At 42.3% G+C, this 14315-nt stretch overlaps 1 protein-coding gene across 2 annotated transcripts in view; it reads left to right on the forward strand.

Moving 5' to 3' along the window:
* The window catches only part of MNS1 (meiosis specific nuclear structural 1), a 173673-nt gene that overhangs the window by 22771 nt on the left and 136587 nt on the right, over positions 1-14315 (forward strand). For both annotated transcript variants that reach the window (XM_061431196.1, XM_061431197.1), the window contains one exon: positions 7604-7712. The gene's annotated coding sequence lies outside the window, so the exon portion shown is untranslated. The remainder of the gene's footprint in view (positions 1-7603; positions 7713-14315) is intronic.

Below are 14315 nucleotides of genomic sequence, written 5' to 3' on the forward strand. Positions count from 1 at the left end.
TCCAACACCACAGTTCAAAAGCATCAATTCTTTGGTGTTCAGCCTTCTTCACAGTCCAACTCTCACATCCATACATGACCACTGGAAAAACCATAGCCTTGACTAGACGGACCTTTGTTGGCAAAGTAACATCTCTGCTTTTGAACATGCTATCTAGGATGGTTATAACTTTCCTTCCAAGGAGTAAGCGTCTTTTAATTTCATGGCTGAAGTCACCATCTGCAGTGATTTTGGGGCCCAGAAAAATAAAGTCTGACACCGTTTCCACTGTTTCCCCATCTATTTCCCATGAAGTGGTGGGATCGGATGCCATGATCTTAGTTTTCTGAATGTTGAGCTTTAAGCCAACTTTTTCACTCTCCACTTTCACTTTCATCAAGAGGCTTTTGAGTTCCTCTTCACTTTCTGCCATAAGGGTGGTGTCATCTGCATATCTGAGGTTATTGATATTTCTCCCAGCAATCTTGATTCCAGTTTGTGTTTCTTCCAGTCCAGCGTTTCTCATGATGTACTCTGCATAGAAGTTAAATAAACAAGGTGACAATATACAGCCTTGACGAACTCCTTTTCCTATTTGGAACCAGTCTGTTGTTCCATGTCCAGTTCTAACTGTTGCTTCCTGAACTGCATACAAATTTCTCAAGAGGCAGATCAGGTGGTCTGGTATTCCCATCTCCTTCAGAATTTTCCACAGTTTATTGTGATCCACACAGTCAAAGGCTTTGGCATAGTCAATAAAGCAGAAATAGATGTTTTTCTGGAACTCTCTTGCTTTTTCCATGATCCAGCGGATGTTGGCCATTTGATCTCTGGTTCCTCTGCCTTTTCTAAAACCAGCTTGAACATCAGGAAGTTCACGGTTCACATATTGCTGAAGCCTGACTTGGAGAATCAAGTGCCTACTGTGAGCTAAATAAACCTTGAGGATACATAGGTGAGCAAGTGCCATCATTGCTCTCTGAGAGTTCCATCTTGATGAGGGGGAAGCACTCAAACAAGATAATACATTCCCATACAAGATAATAAATGGATGGGACATACCCTGGATAATAAATGGGTGGGACATACCCTGGAAACACAGTGGAGGGACTGACTGATCTACTCAAGAAAGATATCACAGAAGACAATACCTTTGAGCTTCATTCCAAAAGATAGGCAGGAGTTTTTAAGTAGAAGATGGCAAAGAGCTGTCTGAAAAGCCTCAGCCAAGATATGTAGGCATGAATTTGCATGAAATGTTAACAAAGGTGACCAGTTCTAGGTAAGAATTAGAGTGACAGGAGATGAGCTGGAAAGGTAAGTTGAGATTCTTCTACAGAAAAGGGGGGGAAAGTAATTGCTTAAAAGTTTTAGTGGGTTCTTTCTGCAGAGAGAGAGGGAATTGCTTCTAGTAGACCTTGGTTTCCCAGGTGGGCGAGTGGGAAAGAATCTGCCTGCCAACGAAGGAGGCACAGGTTCTATCCCTGGGTCAGGAAGATCCCCTGGAGAAGGAAATGGCAACCCACTCCAATATTCTTGCCTAGAGAATCCCATGGACAGAGGATCCTGGAGGGCTAGAGTCCATAGGATTACAAAGAGTCAGACACGACTGAAGAGACTTAGCACACTCGCATGACTTTAGCTTGGCATCTGCCTGTTGTCTACTAGCCCAGTCATTTTCAGACAAAATTTTGAAGCAGGCAGAGCGCACATAGAATGTCCCTCTCCGCCTTGCTTCTGCTTCCCCTCGTTCATTCCTTCCTTCCTCATTCCTACCCTCTGTCTCCAGACTCCTTTCTAGCTTCTTTTACTCTGGGGATCTAGTCTGCAGCTAAAGACTCCCTTCCTCCTGGCTTTGCTCCAGGCTCAAACCAATTTGATAAACATTATTTTAAAAGAAAGACACAGTAGCTTCACTGTGTCACTTCTCAATACAATATATTAATAGCTGACTCTCAGCAGAATTAATCTTTGTTGTATATACATTTTTGGATCTGGTCCGTGCATGCACACGTGTTTGTGGATGTGTTTGTGAAGATTTGGGGAAGGAGTAAGCAGGTGCCTTTTGGGCTACCAGGGTCATCACCTGGATTCGCATTTCAGTGAAAGTAAGGAGCTGGCCACACCTAGCCACCTATTGGCTGGTGTAGTTATTGCCCTATCACCCATAATCCAGTGGTGAACAGTGGTGTTGATTTACCTTCAATGTACAAGGTCCCCATGTTTAAAATATTTATAATCAGCACTTGCTAAAGATGTATAAATTACTTATACTAGCAGAACAACCATCACCACCACAAGAGTTCCTTCATAAAGTCCCACCGTATCTTGATGAATCTGTAGGCTTCCTGCTTTAAGGATACTTGGTGTTTGATGAGATGCTTTGAACAAATTAAAGAGAGGAAACATAAATAGATAAAACTATAAATTATATGATGGTTTTATTGTTAAAACTGATTGATGACCTATGAACAGAAGCATCACTGTCATAATCTATTAAACCAAAGATGGTTCCAGGATCTTCCTATTCTTTATTTTACACACAGCCCATTATAGTTGATATAGATTTCTAATATAGTCTCCATGTTCTAAGTGAGTGTTCTAGAAGGTATTGGGATGACGAGAGTGTTTAATATTACCAGTATGGCTAGAGGAATATGTTTATCAGTGCAAGCAAAAACCTGCACTGTGGCAGTTAAGGAAAAGCCATTTGCCTCGCAGTGTGTGTAGTCTAAGATTTTTACAGTCTCTGGTGGCAGCATTAGGAGGCAGAAGTAAGAGATGATACTAATAAGCTCTGATCTTGCAGATGCAGAATGCTGGGCCAAGAACTGACTATAAAAGGCTTTGCCAACTGGGGATCCAGGACTGGCACTTAAATTAAAATATGAGAGCTTCTCTTTCTCTCTTTTTGCATGACCTCTTTCTTCCCTATAAAGAAACAGAGGCCAATAGCATTCTCTTCCTAATTCTACTGAGGCTGTTTAGCTTCATGAACAAAGGGAGATGGAAGTTTTCTTTTAAACCAGTATCTTAAGCAGGTCAGCAGAGAACTCTTCTACATCTCTGGGGAAAGGTAGAAATAGTAATGTCCTCCCAGGGTCCTCAAGGGAACCATGTCACAAAGCAGGGGTGGGTGTATTGCACAGGTGGGACTTCAGGACAAGTATCACCATCTAGACTCTGGCTGAGAGGAAATATTTAAAATGCTCATTGCCAGAGGTGATGAGGCACCTCCATGCAGTCATGGGGAACAATTGTTGGAGGCTAGAGGAGTGGAGTCTGGAGAGTTTTGAGCATTCTCTCTTCTCCTGAGTTGAAGTCCTTCCCCTCTTTGACAGTTGCTGTGTACAAAGCAGGTTAGCCCATCGCTTTGGGGAAAGGAAAATCCAAACTGAGGGACCACAGAAGCATTATCCATCTGCAACTTGAGCAGGGCTTTTGCATATTAGTACAGAGCTCAATGATCAGCAAGAGGGTTGTTTGTGTTTGGCTTATGTTTGCTGTGTTACAAAACTAAGGTGAAATCTGGCCTGCAATCCCCGAGGTCTAACTAATCCAGTAATGAACTGAGACAGCTTGATAGGCGATGTGTCTACCCAATTCCCAGACTGTTCTGTTCTGAGAAGATATTTTCTAAGTTGGAAATGGGATAATGTAATGCGCCCCACTCAAAAATGACAGATCTCGCTGTAAAATCATCTATGAATGAGTCGATCTGGTGATGCCTTAACTGTTCCTAAAATTATATTCAGGAGTCTTATTGTCAAGAAGACATGATAGGTTTATTAAATACCCTATAGAATAATGTACTTGAAGCGCCTGCCTTATGCAGTTTTTTTCTGTTTAATCTGAGCTGTATGTATGCTACTACAGCTTCAAAACATCTGGGCGCAGCAATTTTTTCTTTCCTGCACCTGCAAGGGTAAGAACACACACAAACAAAAAAGAAATTAAATCTTCCGCAGAGCTGGGGAGAAAAAGAACCCGACCAGCCGTGAAGCTCAAGGGAGCAGTGTGACAAGTGCTGAGCTGTAAACAAGCTTGAGAGGGATTAATTCTTATGACAAGTGCCAGTGGTGGCGTCTCACATGGACACAGCATATGCACACATTTCAGAGAGGAGCCACACAGGATTTAATGCAAATAGAAGAGAAGGGGAAAAAAAGAAAAAGAAAAAGCTCTCAGTGCATCAGCTTCTCCTCATCTGTAAACAGCCAAGCAAATCAGGATGAGCTAGTGTTGTAATTATCTTGATTTTTCAGAATTTTGCCACCCAGAAGAGATTTTTTAGAGTTTCCTCCCTGCTCTTTATAATTATAGCTGCTGTTCCAACCTCTGCCAAGGGTTGGTGGCTGCAAAGTAATATTCACCAGGTGGCTGCTTTGCAGCAGAGAAAATCACCAAATTTCCTTGGTTGATCTGGTTTTGTCACTTAGGATTCAAATAAAAACTTCAGAGGGCAGCCATTCATCATCTTGTGACAGCCACTTTCACTTGTACCTTCTTGACTCCGGCACCATGGGGCCCTCCTGCACTTGAGTAAATGACAGGACTAGGATACCAGGTAGCTGTGTTCCAATTTGCTTAGAATCACAGACACCTGTGTCAGGAGAGATTTGAAACCGAGTCTGAGCCCAGAAGCTAGACCCCTTCCAAATGTGAAATGCCATGTTTGCTGATCCCTATTCTCTTTGTGTGTTCAAGAACTCGAATGCAGAATGGGAAAGGGGAGGAGAGAGTGATTCTTGAAAACAGACAGGTGGGATGGGAGATCTTGCTTGTTGCTTACCTATTATCTGTCTCCTACATCAAGAGTGGGCAGACTAAGGTCCATAGGCTAAATCCAGCCTGCTGCCTGTGTTTATAAATAAAGTTTTATTGGAACACAGCCTCATCATGTGTTGCCTACAGCTGCTTTCATGCTGCAAGGGCAGAACTCATCAGTGGCAACAGAAACCATCTGGCCCACAAAACCTAAAATATTTATACTGTATAGCCCTTTACAGAAAAGGTGTGCAAATCCCTGTCTTATACTATCAGAGCCCCATTTTGACTGTGACAGTCATGTGCCCTTAAAAAAAAAAAATCACTTTCCTGAAGCTAGGGGTGGACATGTGATCCTGTTCTGCCTAATGAGATGTAAGAAAAAGTGAACTGGGTGGAGGTGGGCTTTAGGAAAACTATTATTTTTCTAGATTGTAATGGGAAGGCTCCCTGAATCTCTTTCCCAATAGTCTTCTGCCTTTGTGGCATACATTAGCTATTCCCAGCAGTCAATAGTAGCTTTACATGATGGTGTGATTCTCTGACTTAGTGGGTAAATGTGGTGGAATTTAGGATGTGGAGAGAAGTGGGACAAGGTGGAATTCTCTCTAGTTCCATATTAGAAGATCTTTTTATTCCATCCATGAGGAGGTTAAAACCATTTCTTAATGACTACCCCTAGCTCTTCCTGCAGGACTTCTCCTCTCCCTACTCTCTACCTTCTCTCTGCTGAGGTTCCCATGCTTGATATGCAGGGGATGGGCGTGAGATGAGACAGAGGAAAGTGGAAAGGGCGGAGGGTTCATGGGACACACAATGCAAATGTCCCTTACCCTTACTGCCTCCTAACCTCATCAAACTACATCTATTAATGGACTTTACTCAAAAAGTGATCATCACAGTACAAAATAAGGCCATGCCAAAATGATAGCTTCAGTGGGGACGCCACCAAAACCATCCCATGGCTTTCTCTGCTTCCTTCCCTGGGTTTCAGTAGGACAGCAAAGATTCTGAAAGAAACCTTGAAATTTCTAATCTTTTCTCATAAAATCCAAACAAAATCCAAAGAGACAAAATGAGGTCAATATTTTAATGGAAGATAATACACCTGATACCTTCCTCTGTAGAGTCCTAAAAAGTCAATTATCTCATCTCGTGTAAGGCCCATGTTGGCTTTTAAGATACAAAGAAGGTAAAGTTCCGGAGTTGAATTCCTATTAATATTTACCAGTAGGAATTTTAAATGAAAAAAAATCTTTAAAAGGATTCTAATGGTGTCATTTGCATAAATGTTTCTATCTGAGAGATATCATTCAGGAAAGCATCAAAAATACTTTTATTTTTGGTGTTAAGTTTCAACATGGTTTGGTAAATTGCCTATACTTGGTTTAACTTTTCATGGTTTTTTCTAAAAATTATCATAGACTCTGGCATCCAGGCTTGTGAAGTTTTAAAGAAATATGATTGCATATATATGGAATTTAGAAGGATGGTAACAATAACCCTGTGTACAAGATAGCAAAAGAAACACTGATGTATAGAACAGTCTTATGGTCTCTGTGGGAGAGGGAGAGGGTGGGAAGATTTGGGAGAATGGCATTGAAACATGTATAATATCATGTATGAAACGAATTGCCAGTCCAGGTTCGATGCACGATACTGGATGCTTGGGGCTGGTGCACTGGGACGACCCAGAGGGATGGTATGGGGAGGGAGGAGGGAGGAGGGTTCAGGATGGGGAACACATGTATACCTGTGGCAGATTCATTTCGATATTTGGCAAAACTAATACAATATTGTAAAGTTTAAAAATAAAATAAAAATTAAATGTTATAGTCTAAAAAAAAAAAAAAGGAAATATGATTGAATCCATAAGGCACGTGGTACTTTAGAAATCTCATTTCCACAATTTAAAGCAATGATTCTCACCTCCTTCTTCTTTGGGGAGTGACATCAGATCCGCCAAACCCCTTCACCAGAAACGGCTCTAAAACACAACCATAGATATGGCTATCCCAGCCTTCTCAACATGCATCTCTGAAAATATAAATGGCCTGGCAATATTGCCAAGTTAAAACATAACAAAACACTCCAGAGTTTAAAGATTTGAGGTCATTATGACAAATGTAAACAGACTGTTTACTTGCAAAAAAATATCTAGGAACTTTGAAGAGCACTAGAATTTGCATCATTGTGGAAAGCAGAAATTTGCATCAGCGCCCAAAATTCCAGCCCCCTGGGGTACACACCCTCCATATATCTTCTCCCCTTGACTACAGGCAGAAACTGTGAATATGATGAGATATTAAATGTCAGGTTACTAATAAATTAGTTGCCTTTGTTTAATCAAGAGGGAGATTGTGTAGGTGGACATGACAGATTGGAAGTGTGAGAGGACTTGTGGGAGAGAACCTTGGAGCTAACCAGATGGTGTCACTGACTCAATGGACATGAATCTGAGCAAACTCTGGGAGACAGTGAAGGACAGGGAAACCTGGTGTGCTGCAGTCCTTGGGGTTGCAAAGAGTCAGACATGACTTAGCAACTGAACAACAACAGCAAGTAGCTAAATTTGAGGACATCCTCTACAAACTGAGAGCAAATCCTGGCCAATAGCCAGCAAGAAGCGGAGGCCTCATTCCCACAGCTGAAAGGAGATGAATCCTGCTAATGACTTGAATATGCTTAGAAGAGGCCTCCAATCTCTAGATGAGACCCCAGCACAGCCAATACCTTGATTTCAGCCCAGTGGAATCCTGAGCAAAAAATCTAGTTTACCCACACCTAGAAACTTAACCCATAGAAATAATACATTTGTGTTGACTGATTTCGCTTCCCTGAACTCTCACTCTTACAGACCCTGCCTCATGCATGGTGACTACTCAGGGCTCAACTACTCCTTCTGGAACCCTGACCCGAGGAGTCACTCCAAGTCTCTGCTGTGAGGTCTTCTCACCAGTTCCAAGGTATGCCCTCAAGGCCCTCGACTCAGAACTAGGGCACGTGGGAACAAAGGCTCTAGTTTCTTTCTGTTATACCCCTTCCTGCATTGTACATGCCCCTCAGTTTACTTGGTGTTTCCGTAACCACCCTGTCTTAAAGCTTTGCCCCAAGAAGAGAGGAAAAAAATAAGAACTCCAGTATCCACTGTCTTTGATTTCCTTTTTCTTAGTATCCTCTTAAAAGTAGGAAGTCAAGAAACACCTGGAGTAACAGGCAAATTTGGCCTTGGAATACGGAATGAAGCAGGGCAAAGACAAATAGAGTTTTGCCAAGAAAATGCACTGGTCATAACAAACACCCTCTTCCAACAACACAAGAGAAGACTGTATACATGGACATCACCAGATGGTCAACACCGAAATCAGACTGATTATATTCTTTGCAGCCAAAGATGGAGAAGCTCTATACAGTCAGCAAAAACAAGACCAGGAGCTGACTGTGGCTCAGACCATGAACTCCTTATTGCCAAATTCAGACTTAAATTGAAGAAAGTAGGGAAAACCACTAGACCATTCAGGTATGACCTAAATCAAATTCCTTATGATTATACAGTGGAAGTGAGAAATAGATTTAAGGGCCTAGATCTGATAGATAGAGTGCCTAATGAACTATGGAATGAGGTTTGTGACATTGTACAGGAGACAGGGATCAAGACCATTCCCATGGAAAAGAAATGTAAAAAAGCAAAATGGCTGTCTGGGGAGGCCTTACAAATAGCTGTTAAAAGAAGAGAAGTGAAAAGCAAAGGAGAAAAGGAAAGATATAAGCATCTGAATGAAGAGTTCCAAAGAATAGCAAGAAGAGATAAGAAAGCCTTCTTCAGTGATCAATGCAAAGAAATAGAGGAAAACAACAGAATGGGAAAGATTAGGGATCTCTTCAAGAAAATCAGACATACCAAAGGAACATTTCATGCAAAGATGAGCTCGATAAAGGACAGAAATGGTATGGACCTGACAGAAGCAGAAGATATTGAGAAGAGATGGCAAGAATACACAGAAGAACTGTACAAAAAAGATCTGCATGACCCAGATAATCACGATGGTGTGATCACTCACCTAGAGCCAGACATCCTGGAATGTGAAGTCAAGTGGGTCTTAGAAAGCATCACTACGAACAAAGCTAGTGGAGGTGATAGAATTCCAGTTGAGCTATTTCAAATCTTGAAAGATGATGCTGTGAAAGTGCTGCACTCAATATGCCAGCAAATTTGGGAAACTCAGCAGTGGCCACAGGACTGGAAAAGCTCAGTTTTCATTCCAATCCCAAAGAAAGGCAATGCCAAAGAATGCTCAAACTACTGCACAATTGCAGTCATCTCACACGTTAGTAAAGTAATGCTCAAAATTCTCCAAGCCAGGCTTCAGCAATATGTGAACCGTGAACTTCCTGATGTTCAAGCTGGTTTTAGAAAAGGCAGAGGAACCAGAGATCAAATTGCCAACATCTGCTGGATCATGGAAAACGCAAGAGAGTTCCAGAAAAGCATCTATTTCTGGTTTATTGACTATGCCAAAGCCTTTGACTGTGTGGATCACAATAAACTGTGGGAAATTTTGAAAGAGATGGGAATACCAGACCACCTGATCTGCCTCTTGAGAAATTTGTATGCAGGTCAGGAAGCAACAGTTAGAACTGGACATGGACCAACAGACTGGTTCCAAATAGGAAAAGGAGTTCATCAAGGCTGTATATTGTCACCTTGTTTATTTAACTTCTATGCAGAGTACGTCATGAGAAACGCTGGACTGGAAGAAACACAAGCTGGAATCAAGATTGCCGGGAGAAATATCAATAACCTCAGATATGCAGATGACACCACCCTTATGGCAGAAAGTGAAGAGGAACTAAAAAGCCTCTTGATGAAGGTGAAAGTGGAGAGTGAAAAAGCTGGCTTAAAACTCAACATTCAGAAAACAAAGATCATGGCATCTGGTCCCATCACTTCATGGGAAATAGCTGGGGAAACAGTGGAAACAGTGTCAGACTTTATTTTTCTGGGCTCCAAAATCACTACAGATGGTGACTGCAGCCATGAAATTAAAAGACGCTTACTCCTTGGAAAGAAAGTTATGACCAACCTAGATAGCATATTCAAAAGCAGAGACATTACTTTGCCAACAAAGGTTTGTCTAGTCAAGGCTATGGTTTTTCCAGTGGTCATGTATGGATGTGAGAGTTGAACTGTGAGGAAGGCTGAACGCGGAAGAATTGATGCTTTTGAACTGTGGTGTTGGAGAAGACTCTTGAGAGTCCCTTGGACTGCAAGGAGATCCAACCAGTACATTCTGAAGGAGATCAGCCCTGGGATTTCTTTGGAAGGAATGATGCTAAAGCTGAAACTCCAGTACTTTGGCCACCTCATGTGAAGAGTTGACTCATTGGAAAAGACTCTGATGCTGGGAGGGATTGGGGGCAGGAGGAGAAGGTGCCAACAGAGGATGAGATGGCTGGATGGCATCACTGACTCGATGGACATGAGTCTGGGTGAACTCCAGGAGTTAGTGATGGACAGGGAGGCCTGGCGTGCTGCGGTTCATGGGGTCGCAAAGAGTCGGACACGACTGAGCGACTGATCTGATCTGATCTTAGGGTGAGATGCGGAGAAGGCAATGGCACCCCGCTCCAGTACTCTTGCCTGGAAAATCCCATGGGTGGAGGAGCCTGGTAGACTGCAGTCCATGGGGTCGCTAGGAGTCGGACACGACTGAGCAACTTCACTTTCACTTTTCACTTTCATGCTCTGGAGAAGGAAATGGCAAGCTACTCCAGTGTTCTTGCCTGGAGAATCCCAGGGACGAGGGAGCCTGCTGGGCTGCCATCTCTGGGGTCGCACAGAGTCGGACACGACTGAAGCGACTTAGCAGCAGCAGCAGGGTGAGATGGGTCAGGTTTTTCTCCTGACCTATATTTTTCTTCTTGCAGGGCCATGCTGAGTCACTTCAGTCGTGTCTGACTCTTTGTGACCCCATGGACTGTAGCCTGCCAGGTTCCTTTTTCCATGGAACTTTTCAGTCAAGAATACTGAAGTGCATTGCCATTTCTTCCTCCAGGGGGTCTTTTTGACCCACAGATTGAACCTGCATCTCCTGCTTCACAGGTGAATTCTTCACCACTCAGCCACTGGGGAAGCCCATATTTTCACTCTTACCACAGAACAATGTTTCCTGATATAGCTGCCTTAGTGGAAGGAGTATCTTCTCTGTAATATGAGTGAACTGTTTGGGTTCATTCATCCATACTTAGTTTTTAGTCTGATCAAGGGAAAAAAGGAATTTTGAGAATCTTATCTTGAGAAAATAATCTTTTTTGTAACATCTTTCTGCAAAATTATTTTTTAAATATTAAAAACTGAGTATTAACTCTTTCACTCTCTTGATATGCCTTTTGGAGCCATCACTATCAATAAACACACAATGCCTTTAGTAGAAATACAAGATTAGGGGGGATGTCTTGTATTCAGGAAAGCCAATAAGAAAAGCACATTAATGTTTTTTCCTAAATACTACTCCTGCTACATGGGCAAACTCTGGGAGATGGTGAGGGACAGGGAGATGTGGCATGCTTCAGTCCATGAAGTTGCAAAGAGTCAGACATGACTGAGTGACTGAACAAAAACAACAGTCCCTATTATAAGGGAAAGCAGAAGCAGAATGAAGAGCTGTGGAAGAGTCACCAGAAAAGCAGCCTCGTTCCTCAGTAGTTGTTTTATCTTTCTTTCAAATCAGTATGGATTATTCACCTTTCTTAGTATGGGGGCTCCAAATGACTCTGGGCCGTTTATTCTTCAATATACTTTCAGAAGCATTTCCTACCCAAAGATGTCAGAAACATATACTGGTGGCTCTGAGGCACTTTCTGAAAGAGAGGTATGGAATGGATACATGAACCTATGATTTGGAATCTTAGGGAGCCATGTTCCCATCTCCACTTTGCCATCCAAGTGCCATGAAATCATGGAAGAGTGTTTTACAGTTTCTGAGTCTTATGTTTCTTATTTCTAAAATGAGCTTTGCAATATGTAATGAAAATACAACTGCCTAGAATAGGTCCTGATTATATAGTACATGTTCAATATGTGGACTTGGATAGCTAAAGCTATTATCAGAAGTCTAAATTGTCTTTAATTCAGTCATAGTGGTGGATAGTAACAACTCTGTTTTGTAAGCTTTGTGTTCTTGTAAAGCATTTTTTCATGAGTTGAATTGAACTTGGGTTGAATTGGACAGTGTCTACATAAATCTTTTACCTTTGACTATTTATTCACTCATTACAGATGACCTCCAGTGGAGGAAAGCACTGATAAGTTTGTTGGTACTGGATTTCAAGTACATTTTTTTTTTTACACATAACTGTCTTTTCTTTACAATATTTTTTTTTGCCTTTTCATTTTAAAAATCATAATTCTTGGTTGGCAAAGAAAACACCACCAGCGGAATGTAACACTTTAATTGGCCAAACTGACATTTAGATCCTGTAGTTCATTCAAGAAAGGAGTGGATTTCAGATGTGTGTGTGCTTAGCCATTCAGTCATGTCCAACTCTTCCCAACCCCAAGGACCGTATCCCACCAGACATCCCTGTCCATGGGGATTCTCCAGACAAGAATACTGGATTGGGTTGCCATGCCCTCCTCCAGGGTATCTTCTCAACCCAGGAATCGAACCCACTTCTCCTGCATTGCAGATGGATTCTTTACTGACTGAGCCACCAGGGAAGCCCTGGATTTCAGATATGTATGTGCAATTCAATAGCTGTGTTTAGTACTGTTTGTCTCTTTTGCAACAAACAGATGAGAAAAACCTGTCTCCACGACCCCTGTTTTTTAGCTTTGTGCGTAATACTTTCTGGGAAATGAATTGTTAAATGAGGTCAAATAATAAATAGGTACAGAACTGTTTAAAAGTCAATACCAATTGTTACATTTCCCGTAACAACGTCACACCAGAAAATAATTAGATTCAGTAGCAAGCTCACTGATGCTGAGTCTTACTCCACTGATTCCTATTCTCCGTGGAGAGGCAGACTCAGTGTTATTGCCTGAAGATTGTTTTATGGATTTTAGTTTTTTAATTCCCATGAGAGCATTCAAATGGCCACAGCTGCTGGGCTTATCAAAGTGTAGCTGAAGACATCTGCACTGTGTTTCCTGCTGTTTTTTATATTCTCCATGCTTATTTAAATGTAATGTAACTGACCTTTAGTCCAATCAGTTTAACTCTACATTGAGAGTTTATTGTGGATAGTGGAAGTGGGGAGCAGAGTGAGTTTCATGCTGAAAATTCATGCAAGGAGGTTAAAAAAGACATCTTTGGGGAGACCCTTTGTCTATGAAAATGAGGAAGTAGGTCAAAAAAAGGAAAAAGCAAACCCACAAAGGTTGCCCAGGTGAGAACTCCATAATGAGAATGTTGTTGTTGTCCAGTCACCCAGTCGTGTCTTTGCAACCCAAAAGACTGCAGAACGCCAGGCCTCCCTGTCCCTCACTATCTTCTGAAGTTTGCCCAAGTTCATGTCCATTGCATTAGTGATGCCATCCAGCCATCTCATCCTCTGATGCCCTCTTCTCCTTCTTCCCTCTATCTTTCCCAGCATCAGGGAGAATGAGAATAGAACTATGAAAGATAAGAAATAAATTTGAGAAGTTATTAATATGTGCTTGGTCCACCCTATGCCTGTTTTCTTTCCTTTGACTGTTGACATTTTCTCTAGTGCTTTCCTGGCTGTCCATTTCTGGTCCAGGGACACTTTCCCTAACTTCCTGCTCCTTCTTACCATGTACTTAATCCTCATTAGGATGTACATACTTCCTCTGCATCCCTGGCCCAGGTAACGGAATTGCTAATGGGATGGTCTGAAAATAGGCGTAAATATATTGGTTTCTGCAAGGCACTGTCTTTGAAGTCTAGAGTGAAGGTTTGGGTAGCCTGGGACTCGTCTGACTCTAGTGGAGAGTCATGTCATTGTCCTACTTCAATCATGGAAGTAGGACAATCAGGGAGATCATTGTGGGCAGGAAGCTGCACTGAAAGATCAGAGCCCCTCAAGTTACATCTGCTTACTCTAACACACATAACAGAATATAAAATTGAAGTTTGATGAGGATAAAGTTGCAGGACTGAGGGAAAGTGGTAGGGTCGGAGGACCCAAAGGTGTCAGCAATCACAGCAGCATCCCACCGTCGGAAAATTAGGAGATCAGAGATGCTAAGAAAGCATAGCTCCTCATTTGGTGCCTGCTGCTATTTATTTGTAGCATGCTGCTGCTAAGTCACTTCAGTTGTGTCTGACTCTGTGCGACCCCATAGACGGCAGCCCACCAGGCTCCCCCGTCCCTGGGATTCTCCGGGCAGGAACACTGGAGTGGGTTGCCATTTCCTTCTCCAATGCATGAAAGTGAAAAGTAAAAGGGAAGTCGCTCAGTCGTGTCCAACTCTTAGCGACCCCCTGGACTGCAGCCCACCAGGCTCCTCTGTCCATGGGATTTTCCAGGCAGGAACACTGGAGTGGGTTGCCATTTCCTTCTCCAATGCATGAAAGTGAAAAGTGAAAGGGAAGTCGCTCAGT

Source organism: Bos javanicus, chromosome 10, assembly GCF_032452875.1.
Source record: "Bos javanicus breed banteng chromosome 10, ARS-OSU_banteng_1.0, whole genome shotgun sequence".
Classification (NCBI taxonomy): domain Eukaryota; kingdom Metazoa; phylum Chordata; class Mammalia; order Artiodactyla; family Bovidae; genus Bos; species Bos javanicus.